Source organism: Dysidea avara, chromosome 7 (genome assembly GCF_963678975.1).
Source record: "Dysidea avara chromosome 7, odDysAvar1.4, whole genome shotgun sequence".
NCBI classification, from domain to species: Eukaryota; Metazoa; Porifera; class Demospongiae; order Dictyoceratida; family Dysideidae; genus Dysidea; species Dysidea avara.
In genome coordinates this window covers 31,858,665-31,871,737 of record NC_089278.1, presented here as the reverse complement: position 1 = coordinate 31,871,737, position 13,073 = coordinate 31,858,665, and the positions used below count along the sequence as shown (strand labels likewise).

The following is a 13,073-nucleotide window of genomic DNA, read 5'->3' as shown; positions in this document are numbered from 1 at the left end:
GTAGCTACTCTGATACGATGACAGTTACAAACTATGTACTTCAGTAATGACACATTGACTTCATCAAGCTAACTGTGATTTTATTTCATTACTTGAATTAAAGAAGAGATGTTTGCTCTGGTGTATACAATATTAATGATTCAAATCAATATAAACGGATGTTTTTATTCATTATTATAATGCATCTAGTATAATAGGTTTTTGTATAATAATCACAGTACTATGTACAGGAATATCTAAACACTTTTACGACTGGTTTTATACACATTGAAAGCAAAATGTCTTCTGTTTCGCTTCTCAAGGTCTTTCTTAGCTAAGTTCATTAAATTCTTAGCATATTCTTTTAAATCTCCTCCATGCATAAAAGAACCCACTGGTCTTGCTCGTATGGGATTAGTGCAGATCTCTATAATACATGTACAAATGGTGAATATATAATGAACTTGCACTCGAATGTACCTCTTGTGGTAGTTGCAGATCTGATATCAACATCACCATAATGGAGTTGTGAATTCTCTAACAAGGTTTCTAAAACTAGTTGAGGAGACTCTCGCTCAGAGTCCTACAAAATGTATGAAACAATCATTATACCGTGTAAAGTAATGCTGATCGAGTGAATCTACCTCCAGCTGTTTTCTGTAAGTGTCAGCTCTAGACCTCCAGTTTTTTGGACCTTCAAACTCCTCGTCCGAATCTTCATCCATAGAAACTATAACTAGCAAAATGATTAGTTAATTATTTTATAAACAATAAAACTATAATATTTTTACATGTACTAGAATAGTCTGATACATCACCCAGCTCTGTGTGGTAACTTGCATGGATATCATCCACTGAAATTAAACAACTGCCAAATCTGCACTACATATAGTACAAGAAGAGCAATAACCACTTTACTAAACAGCTTAAAATATGTACTGAAACTCTCTTGCGGCACTTTCAGAAGCAGTACTTGTAGTCATGGAGCTAACTGTTGATAATAAAAACAAGTGAGTTATTATGTAAATACCTCAACACAAACCAAGGGTCTGACCTGTATGATTGGTAGGAACAGTACCTGGATACAAATGATGATAAATGAATGTCATCTCTATAAATATCCTAATGCTTACCAGGGGGTAGCCTGCCCCAACTAAATTGGCAGCACTCGGGCACACGTAACTAACTGTTGATAAAGACATTAAGTGAGCTAATACATAAATAACTCAACACTTACCGAGGGTGTGGCCTGCTCCACCTACATTGGCAGTACTTGGGCACACGGAACTAACTGTTGATAAAGAAAACAAGTGAGCTAATATATAAATAACTCAACACTTACTGAGGGTGTGGCCTGCCCCACCTAAACTGGCAGTACTTGGGCACACGGACCTAACTGTTGATAAAGAAATTAAGTGAGCTAATACATAAATAACTCAACACTTACCGAGGGTGTGGCCTACCTCACCAACATTGGCAGTACTAGTGCTTGGGCACACGGAACTAACTGTTGATAAAGAAATTAAATGAGCTAATACATAAATAACTCAACACTTACCGAGGGTGTGGCCTGCCCCACCTAAACTGGCAGTACTTGGGCACACGGAACTAACTGTTGATAAAAAAATTAAGTAAGCTAATACATAAATAACTCAACACTTACCGAGGGTGTGGCCTACCTCACCAACATTGGCAGTACTAGTGCTTGGGCACACGGAACTAACTGTTGATAAAGAAATTAAGTGAGCTAATACATAAATAACTCAACACTTACCGAGGGTGTGGCCTACCTCACCAACAATGGCAGTACTAGTGCTTGGGCACACGGAATTAACTGTTGATAAAGAAAACAAGTGAGCTAATATATAAATAACTCAACACTTACCGAGGGTGTGGCCTGCTCCACCTACATTGGCAGTACTTGGGCACATGGAACTAACTGTTGATAAAGAAATTAAGTGAGCTAATACATAAATAACTCAACACTTACTGAGGGTGTGGCCTGCTCCACCTAAACTGGCAGTACTTGGGCACACGGAACTAACTGTTGATAAAGAAATTAAGTGAGCTAATACATAAATAACTCAACACTTACCGAAGGTGTGGCCTACCTCACCAACAATGGCAGTACTAGTGCTTGGGCACACGGAATTAACTGTTCATAAAGAAAAAAAGTGAGCTAATACATAAATAACTCAACACTTACTGAGGGTGTGGCCTGCTCCACCTAAACTGGCAGTACTTGGGCACACGGAACTAACTGTTGATAAAGAAATTAAGTGAGCTAATACATAAATAACTCAACACTTACCGAAGGTGTGGCCTACCTCACCAACAATGGCAGTACTAGTGCTTGGGCACACGGAATTAACTGTTCATAAAGAAAACAAGTGAGCTAATACATAAATAACTCAACACTTACTGAGGGTGTGGCCTGCTCCACCTAAACTGGCAGTACTTGGGCACACGGAACTAACTGTTGATAAAGACATTAAGTGGGCTAATACATAAATAACTCAACACTTACCGAGGGTGTGGCTTGCTCCACCTACATTGGCAGTACTTGGGCACATGGAACTAACTGTAAATAAAGAAAACAAGTGAGCTAATATATAAATAACTCAACACTTACTGAGGGTGTGGCCTGCCCCACCTAAACTGGCAGTACTTGGGCACACGGAACTAACTGTTGATAAAGAAATTAAGTGAGCTAATACATAAATAACTCAACACTTACCGAGGGTGTGGCCTACCTCACCAACATTGGCAGTACTAGTGCTTGGGCACACGGAACTAACTGTTGATAAAGAAATTAAGTGAGCTAATACATAAATAACTCAACACTTACTGAGGGTGTGGCCTGCTCCACCTAAACTGGCAGTACTTGGGCACACGGAACTAACTGTTGATAAAGACATTAAGTGGGCTAATACATAAATAACTCAACACTTACCGAGGGTGTGGCTTGCTCCACCTACATTGGCAGTACTTGGGCACATGGAACTAACTGTAAATAAAGAAAACAAGTGAGCTAATATATAAATAACTCAACACTTACTGAGGGTGTGGCCTGCCCCACCTAAACTGGCAGTACTTGGGCACACGGAACTAACTGTTGATAAAGAAATTAAGTGAGCTAATACATAAATAACTCAACACTTACCGAGGGTGTGGCCTACCTCACCAACATTGGCAGTACTAGTGCTTGGGCACACGGAACTAACTGTTGATAAAGAAATTAAGTGAGCTAATACATAAATAACTCAACACTTACCGAGGGTGTGGCCTACCTCACCAACATTGGCAGTACTAGTGCTTGGGCACACGAAATTAACTGTTCAGTGATAAAGAAAACAAGTGAGCTAATATATAAATAACTCAGCACTTACCGAGGGTGTGGCCTGCTCCACCTACATTGGCAGTACTAGTACTTGGGTACACAGAACTAACTGTTGATAAAGAAAACAAGTGAGCTTATACATAAATAACTCAACACTTACTGAGGGTGTGGCCTGCTCCACCTACATTGGCAGTACTTGGGCACATGGAACTAACTGTTGATAAAGAAATTAAGTGAGCTAATACATAAAATAACTCAACAGAGGGTGTGGCCCGGCCCACCTGTAGTGGCAGTTTCCAAATGTGTGACTGCTGCTTGCAATACAAATGAATTATTTCAGTAATGTACATGTAATAAACTCTGACCAAGGGTCCCGTCTGCTATATAGCTACATTTTCAGCTACCATTTCATAACTGTCATGGGTACTATATACTAACTGTAGTAAATATTTAGGGTCTTTGGTTACCATATAAGAATAAAATTATACCTACTCCTGAAAGCTCACTTCTGCATTAGAATACATTGTAAATATATACAGACATACCTGGTATATATCGTTGAAAGATAATTTGCAGGTCCGAACGTTTGCTAGAAAATAAGGCAATTTTCTTTGCAATCAGACAGCTGCACCCAGATAATTTATTAATATCTTGAGATTGTTCACTGTTCATTAGCTGCATGATTCCTTGATGATTGCTAGTTAACTGTAATATTTGCTTTTCATAATATTCTAAGCAATTAGACATTTCCTGTGATAATAACATCATTTCTTCATTAGATCTCACAATAGTTTGAAACTTCTTCACAGCTTCATGCTTCACTTCAAGAGGGATTGAGTCAACAGGATTAGTAAGACTAGCTGTATACGAATGGCGGTGAATGTTACATGCAGCCTCCCATGACATTCTGTCATCAACTGGTAATCCTTCATTAAAATCATTCAACATTGCTTTCATGTAGCTGTTGACAGTGGTTATACGTCTACTTAGCCGAACAGCAATTGAAAGGCCATCTACAGTGATAGAAATGCAATAACTATAATATACAAAACAAACAAATGTACAGCTCACAAAGCACATACACATTCTATACCAGCATATTTTGCTTTCAATCTCAATAAGAACCATGTTTCCCTTGCTGCTTGTTCAATTTTTATCAACAAACGTGTTATGTTTTCTGATGAAACCAGAGCCTTAACCTCACGATATTCAGTGGATGAAGGTGACCACCTCTGGTTAACACCATGGCTGTGCTCCAAACTGCTAAGCTTATCTTCATAATCATTCAACTGCTCACAAAGTTGAGAAACTAAGTGAGTGTCTTCTTCACTAACATTGATTGAACTGATTGAAACTCTAAAACCATAATATAAACATACATATAGAGCTAGAACATCTGTTTATGCAGCCTACCGGATCTCTGCATGTAAATCAATAAGCTTAACATATTTAGCTTCCCAGCTTTCAAAAAATCTTACATTCACACCTATTGGTACAATACAGATTGCCATTTTACACTGCATACATAACATCATTAATACAGAAATGTAGTTAAAATATTATGTTATTTATCAACCATATTACAAAATACCCAGGGAAAAATGACTTGGCAAGATAGCATATGGCTTGCAAGAAACTTGCAAGAAAAGGGACATTTTCCATGCAAGAATCTTACATGGAAACTTGCAAGTCTTGCACAGGATTTCTCCCTAGGATATAGTGGATTAACAACCTAAGATTTTAAAGCTTAGGTTTTAACAATCATATTACGCCTTTATGTAGTAAAAGTGTATGCTAGGCCTAGTGCATGCATTTGCTTTGGAAGGACTTTGCATCACTGCACTGTAAATAGATGCATACACAATTCTGCATATGTACAGTAGTACTACTTCACTAATTCAAACTGTTTGTAATTTGGTATACATACATTCAATTCTATGCATACTGTTTAGCAATAACTTTAAATGCTAGTGAATGTATTTGGCTACTTTAGACACAATGTGTATGCGTGTACTGGGTTTGGAAATTTTTCTGCATTCAGAGGTTTCAGTAATATCCCTGTGATTACAGCTTTTATGTAGAAATTAAGGTCCATAGTGGGATAGAATTTAGTGTGCGTGAGTATGTGATTTGCATGTATGTGTGTAGTGTGCATGCATGTAGTGTTGTTACAATCAAGTGGTAGAGTACTGGCTTGATAATCAAATTGGCAACTCTCCAGGTCTTGTGTGTCAGTAGCGCATACCCACATCATTGAGACATGGCAGTTCCAGCTCAGCACTTATCTACTAGAGTTTGAGTAGTGCATACTGCACAGGTGTCCAATATTATTGGTAGCTATAAGAGCATATGAAATCAGAAGGCCTTGCTTTGTGGCGTGTGTGTAGTGTGCGTGCGTGTATGTGTATAGTGTGTGTGTGTGTGTGTGTGTGTGTGTGTGTGTGTGCGTGCGTGCGTGCGTGCGTGCGTGCGTGCGTGCGTGCGTGCGTGCGTGCGTGCGTGCGTGCGTGCGTGCGTGCGTGCGTGCGTGTGTGTGTGTGTGAATTATGATACCACATACTGTTCAAATCTTCTAAAAGCTGAGATCTCTCCTCTTGCTCCCATTTTGCTACATCGTCAATAGTGAATGGCACTATTTCGTGTTTAGCCATGTAAAACATTTATATACCCATATGTGTTTACCTGGTGACATCTCCATCAACTCATTCAGTTCTTTGTCACACTCCCTGTTTAAGGTTTGAGCATGGTCAAAACGTTTTGAAATCAGTTTACCTGATATGAATAGCACAAATCAACATAAAATTTATAATACTGATTCAAAATAAGCATACCAATGTTGTCTATTGCCTTGTGACTATAATATAGTATGGCATCACTAAGGACATCGATTCTATGAGAGGAACCCATTTCCTTTGACATACGACTAAATGGTCTTTAAAAAAGACCATAATCTTTCCATTCCGACACCATCGCTAAGGCCAAAGCCTTCATTTACCCGAGGGCTAAACTTGATCTAAAAATGAAAAATGAATGTTTGCGAGCAGGAAACAGTATAAAGTACAAACCTGGCAACTTAACTTATGACCATAGCAGTGGAAAATGGGGATGGCAAGATCAAAGGCTGCTAGCAAGTCATCACGAGACTTTGCCTAGAACAGATGAATCACGGACACTGGTGATTAGTAAACTTAATTGTACCTGTAAATGTTTTTTCAGTGTACAAGATACATCATATAACATTTTAATGTGCTGATTTGGAAAATATCTTTGCAAACATTCCATCATATACACTGCATAGCCTATTCTGCAAAAAAAAATTGTATCAACATAACATACTAGCTGAAGGTACATACCTTTCACCATGAAACAAGTTAAAAAATCTTAATGGGACTTCATGGCGACAGACACTACCCATGACAGCTGTTTCATCTAAAGCCTTGAACCACTTGTTAGATCGCAATTCATTGCCAGCTAGAAAATTACTGCAATTCTGCAGTATTAAAATAAGGTTTTATTATACAATATAACTTAGCTGACCTCAGTACTTGCATTATGGTGACCTTGAGAAGCTACAAAAGCATTCACTTCATCTTGTGGCTCAAATACTGTTGTTCCACTTAGTGGAGTACGCACACTTCTTCTGGCAGATTTTTTTCGACAGAGACCAAATATAGCATCTACTGATACTATCAGTGATCCATTTTCCTATATGTATATTGCAGTAATAAGTTGAAAATTGCTCAATGTTTTTAACCACACATATACAAGTCAATAATTTCATTTGGTGAAATGTAATTCAATTTCAAAACAAGGAAATCTCTTGATACAGCTCATTATCTATAAAAGGTTTGTAGATTACCACATATGTACAATTACATGCAATAAAAGAAAATAGCTGTACACATGTTGAAATTAGCAATAATTTTCTCAGAATTTTTTAGCATATGCAAGCCCTAATCATAAATATCTTGCATTCTATAGGTCTTATATATAAGAGGACTGCTCTTTTACCTTCACCCCTTCCCTCTCATGCCCTTTGATTAGTTTGTCAACTCCTCTTGCCTACATTGTGTAACAAGAGTCTCTTGGATACACAGTGTACGTAGGTTTGCTAGCTTGCACATGTTTTCATGGTATATACACAATACTATACCTAGATATACCTTACAGATGATATTAAGCCAATGTCAGAGTGCATGTTACAAATAGATGCACATGCATCATTAATAAGCACCTTAGGACAAGCAGGACATGAATAATCAAGTGAAGATACACCAGGTAACCATACAAGGAGTCAATCCTTCTTTGGAAATGCCTGAAATATACAATGTAGTTACACCAATATCCCTGCACACAAATTGTGTAAAAATGTCCGTCTTAATAATTAGAAGTACAGCCAAACTTAGGACACCAATGAGACAAAAAAAAATTGGCTCCAATTATGAGGTGATTGTAACTAGAATTGAAGTTAACCTCCGCATTAGTTGCCACACCACTACATGTGTAATGTATGTGAAAGAAAATGCAAAAGTAAATCAGTTTCATTCACATGTGGTAATAATGATGCAAATCAGAATTGTTTTCTGATGCACCATATGCTGAAAAAATATTTTACCGTGCACGCAGTTGCTCCATTACGGTATGACTACTATCAAGAGTAAATAATGGAATTCATTCTTGCTATACTATGTAGAAACAAAAATTTAATAATCGTATGTACACAGTATAGTATTAAATAACTAGCACAGCAAAGGTAATAAAACCACAGAACAAGCACATACAGTATAGCCAAGAAGATAACTAACATGGCCAAGATGCACTATAAGATTTTCATAATCATTTCAGTTTTACTATTATATATTTACAGTAAGTAAAGTACCTATACTCCTCAAATGAGTCAATCAACACTGGATACAGATTGCATGGCATCTGTAAACAATCCCGGTATACATTATTATAATATAATAAGAATACATGCATGCATACATACATATACATACTCGTGTGTGTGGTACATGATATAGCTATAAAACAGGAAGTCTGAGACAAAGCTGTTAGCAACTAAGGTATAAAACTGCTGTCTACACCTAAGCACATATGTACTAAAAGCCTCAGATAATACAACAGAATTACTATGCACTATATTATGTACTGTACTATATATCACTCACATATGCAGAGTCAATTATTACTGCCTGACATAAGCCATTTGTCAGGCAAATATCATGCATGGCCGACCATAATGGAACCTGCCTGACAAAATGTCAGATCAAAATAGAAGAAAGTTGTAGAGTTTTTAATAGTGAAGCATTGTCAATAATAGCAAACACAATTTGACAACAATGATTGTATTATTATTTTAGGTTGAGTCACTCTATTTTGTCAATGTATTGTAAGGATTTCCCTATTATGACGAATTATGTAAAACAGCAGCTTATCAATGTCAGGTAATGCTTACGGTTGCCTGACATTTTCACTGGGATTTGACAAAATTATAATTGTCTCTGCACATATGTAAACAGTACCTTAACTAGTTTCTTAGAAATCAAATAAGACCATGCTTGTGTAAAATCCTGCACTGGTACATGACATTCAACCAACAGTGAATCGAGCAGATTCATAAATTCAAATGAAAATGCCACAAATGGAGTAACTGGAGTTCCAGGCCAGTAGTCAAACTTGGTCAGTTTAACAGCATCACATTCACAGGAGCAAAATGGGAAATTTATAACACGTGGGAGTCCTACACAATGAAAAAGCATTTCATTATGCAAAAGGTATTATAAAATAAACTAACAATTTTCACATGCACAACAATATGCACTATGCTTGGTAAGACACATGCAGTGAAATAGAGTGACATTTGTATGGCAGCTAGACAAGCATGGTAGTCATTGGTACGCACGCACGCACACGCACACACACACACACACACACACACACACACACATACACACACACACACACACACACACACACACAAAACAGCTTTGTTATCTGTATATATATAATATTATATGCATGTGTGTGAGCATGAAAATGCAAGTTACATTTTACACTAAGGCAAGCAAAGCTTTTGGGAGTTTTGTGAAACATAACTATTCCACCCAGTGAACTAAGAAGGCTGCATGTGGTTATGTGAGTTTAACAATTCTCCTGAAGCAGGATTAGTAATGTGCAAAAGAATTGCCTAGGTAAGAGGTTGTATAACACTAAATTCCACATGACCTCAATGTCTCTAAGTGAGACAAAGAAATTTAACACATTAGGACAGTATCCAATCTCATGCACTCATGGACACATTACATGCAGTTTATAATAAAATTACCTTCCGCACCAAAACACACAATACTTCTCCAGTTTATGTCATTGCAGTGAGGCATACGGTCAAGCACAACACCATTAGGTAACTGGAGTGGTTGATAATAGCCATCCTATAAGAATCGCACATATGCAATAAGGCTGAGATTTACATATTTACACGTATACATATGTACCTGCCAAATTTCCATATGGTGGTGGAATAAAGAATATTGATGTAAGCCCACAGCACAAGCTTCACAGTAGTGTGTGTGAGGTCCACACTGATGGCATTTTACTACAGCAGGTGACTCCTTGTAGCTCACACAAGTGAGGTGTGGTTTACCCATGGTACAATAAGCTGTACTTAATGCCTTGTCCTGTATGATTTCCCATTTTTCAGCTGCCTTTTCCATTCTTCTTACATAAGAATTCTGTGGTTGTTCATCTAATTCATCGTAAGTAGAATCATTTGTCTGATAGCTGTCACACTGGTCTGCAGCATCATCATATGTCTCTCTATATTGTTGTGCATGTGCACCAAAAGTTTTAACTGGTGCTTTGATGTGCGTTATTTTATAACGCTTAGAAGCACTAACAATATTAAGAGGAATATTTCTCCTCTTAATGGCCTTTTTTCTTGAGGCCATTATAATACCTGCAATGGGATTCATAAGTGCATATAAATGTAATACAGTGTATGTACAATTGCATTGTTTCTGCTATTCACTGCATGCAATGAAGATTGTGACATTATGCCATTTAAAATCATGCATGTGTATACCAAAACTAAGAAAAAATACAATTAGCAATTAGCAATACGATAGGCCTGAGGATGTAGTTTCCCATCTTCTGCCCGCATCACATTTCAGCACCCACATTAAATGGTCATTACCATATTATTGTCATTATTCTCTAATTACAAGAAGATAATTATTTCTTGGCAATGCTGCCATGTATATGGATCTATGTAAAGCCTTCTTTTACGTGCTGAAACTATGAAAGAATAGCCCTAATAGCTAGGTCTTGTAACTGATTGGTCACTTTAATTTGCAAAGCTATGGAAAGTCTAAGGTATCAAAGTTTAGCAATGCTGAGCTAGATTATGGAATGTCAATCTCTATACATGTATGTACAGTATCACATTAGATCAGTAGCTATAGCAAATGCTCAAGTAGCAATTAAAAAGATAACATAATATCTTAAGCCTCGGTTTTACATTAGCCAGACAAAACAAGCCTTGTAAATACTGGTTTCATAGTTAGCTATAATTTTGTTTAGATTATGTACCCATGCACTGTTGATGAAATAAGAATAGTTGAGAACTGCAACCTGTTATTGTGATTGTAGTCTTCAATCTGTACTAGCTACATATTGTTACATGAGAGTACATGATCATTATCAACAAGGACTGACGAAAGTTTTTAATAGCAAATGCTTTCAAAATTGTCAATCATGACATGGGAGGCATCTCTTTACTATAGAATGTATATATGATGCTCTGCAGGAAGGATTTAAATGTTCCAAAAGTCATTGTTGTGATAATACAGGGTTTGTAACCATGCATGGCCTTGGAGAATTATGATATAAGAAGTGATAAATTCCATGGCTGGTACCATAACCAATTACTTAGAGTTCAGTAGTTTAAAGCAGTGAAATTTACTAATAGTGGACTGCTATTCGGCATGTGACTCAAAGCCCTTTGATAAATGCTGAAAGAATGAATGACACACAAAAGCAAAAGATTCTATAAGATTACATGAAACCTAAGTGAGTATAAGAAGCAAAAAGCCACAAGCTCAAGAACTGTGTCAGCCTGTATCCAGGGACTATAGGTGATATAACATTATCTGGCTCTTTTTTGCAAGCCTCTTGGTCAAAATAAATGTCAACTAAATGCATTTGTATGTAAATCAATTTGTGTAGATATCAAGACACACGATAGTGTGTCGTGCGGCCCAAGAAGCCGGCGCGCCACACCGTGAGTATATTGACAGGAAGAACGAAAACGTCATTTTCACACCTTTGTATCTCGGTGATCACTTATCTGATTGGAACCAAATTTGCTACACAGTTGTCCGCCAGCCAAGGGAGTCTACATTCCAAATTGGAAGGAAATCGCTCCAGCCATTTCCGAGATACGAGCTGCCAAAGTTTCGTTTTTTTTTTCTTCGTTTTTTTTTTTCTTCTTTTTCTTCTTCGTCTTTTCGCACACTTGCAAAAATTGCTATAACAAGCAAACGCGTACTCCGATCGCCTTGAAATTTGGCACACAGAAAGGGAGTCCAAAGGCGAATCCTAGCATCACATTTGGTACAAATCCGATGAATGGTCCAGGAGTTATGACCGATTATTCGCGTAAAACAAGATCGATTTGTTGTCACGCCTACAGGGTAAACCGCTTCATGGAATGAGTTGAAAATTGCTATGTAGATGGAGTAACCATCGTAGGAGTGCCTTTTGGTGGTTTGAAAGGAATCGAGGTAAAGACCACGGAGATATGACACAAAACCCAACCTGTGTCACAATTACGCGATCGATTTTTATGAATAAAAAAGTATTAGTTTTCACGCCTACTAGGCAAACCGCTTAGAGCAATGAGCTGAAAATCGGTGTATAGCTGGAATAATTTTCATAGAAACTCCTTGCAGTAGTACAGAAGAATCGGATTACAAACCACTGAGTTATGATTCAAAAGCCAACTCCGTGTAGCAAATGCGAGATCGAGATACTCTAATAGAACAGTCACCCTAATAGAGCATTCGGCTAATTTATTTACTCCATTATAGAATTTTATTACATCACAAGTTATTCTGTAGGGAGTTCAGCTGCAAACAGTTAATCTTATAGACAGTTCAGCAAGAAGACAGTCACCATGTGGAGAGTTAAGCAAATATATCACTATAGAGATTCAGAACATTACAAGTCACACTGAAGGAAGTTCAGCTATAAACAAGTCATGCACTGTGTAGAGAATTCAGCTACAATTAAGTCACTCTCTAGAGAATTCAGTTACACAGAATTCAGCTACACACAAGTCACTGTGGGGTCATTCCATGCACAATCACCAAAGAATTGTAATGACCCCCCTCGGATTTTGATGAAATTTGGTGTGTATGTAGTACTTATGGTACTTATTCACCATACCAATTTTTAGCCCCCTGCACCACATGGTTTCTGATTTATAACCACAAAAATTTTGAATATTTTATGAAAAGTTGGTACGACTTGCATTACAAAATCAACTGTAGCTCACCACTGTATAAATATTTTGAAATAAAATTTTCGGTGAATAAAGATAATTAATTGATCAATTTAAAAATCCATAAATTATGGGATAGCAGCTTAATTAAACTTTTCAAAAGTTGCATAAGAAACTTTGATCCTACATATTTCAAAAAGTGCTGCTTCAAATTCTTTGAATTTTTTACTGAATGATTATTGTGTCATGGTC

At 37.3% G+C, this 13,073-nt stretch overlaps 1 pseudogene; it reads right to left on the bottom strand.

Annotated features, from left to right (window-relative positions):
• Positions 1-95: 95 nt before the first annotated feature.
• LOC136261178 (uncharacterized) lies at positions 96-10,269 on the bottom strand (annotated as a pseudogene).
• Between the last annotated feature and the right edge of the window lie 2,804 nt (positions 10,270-13,073).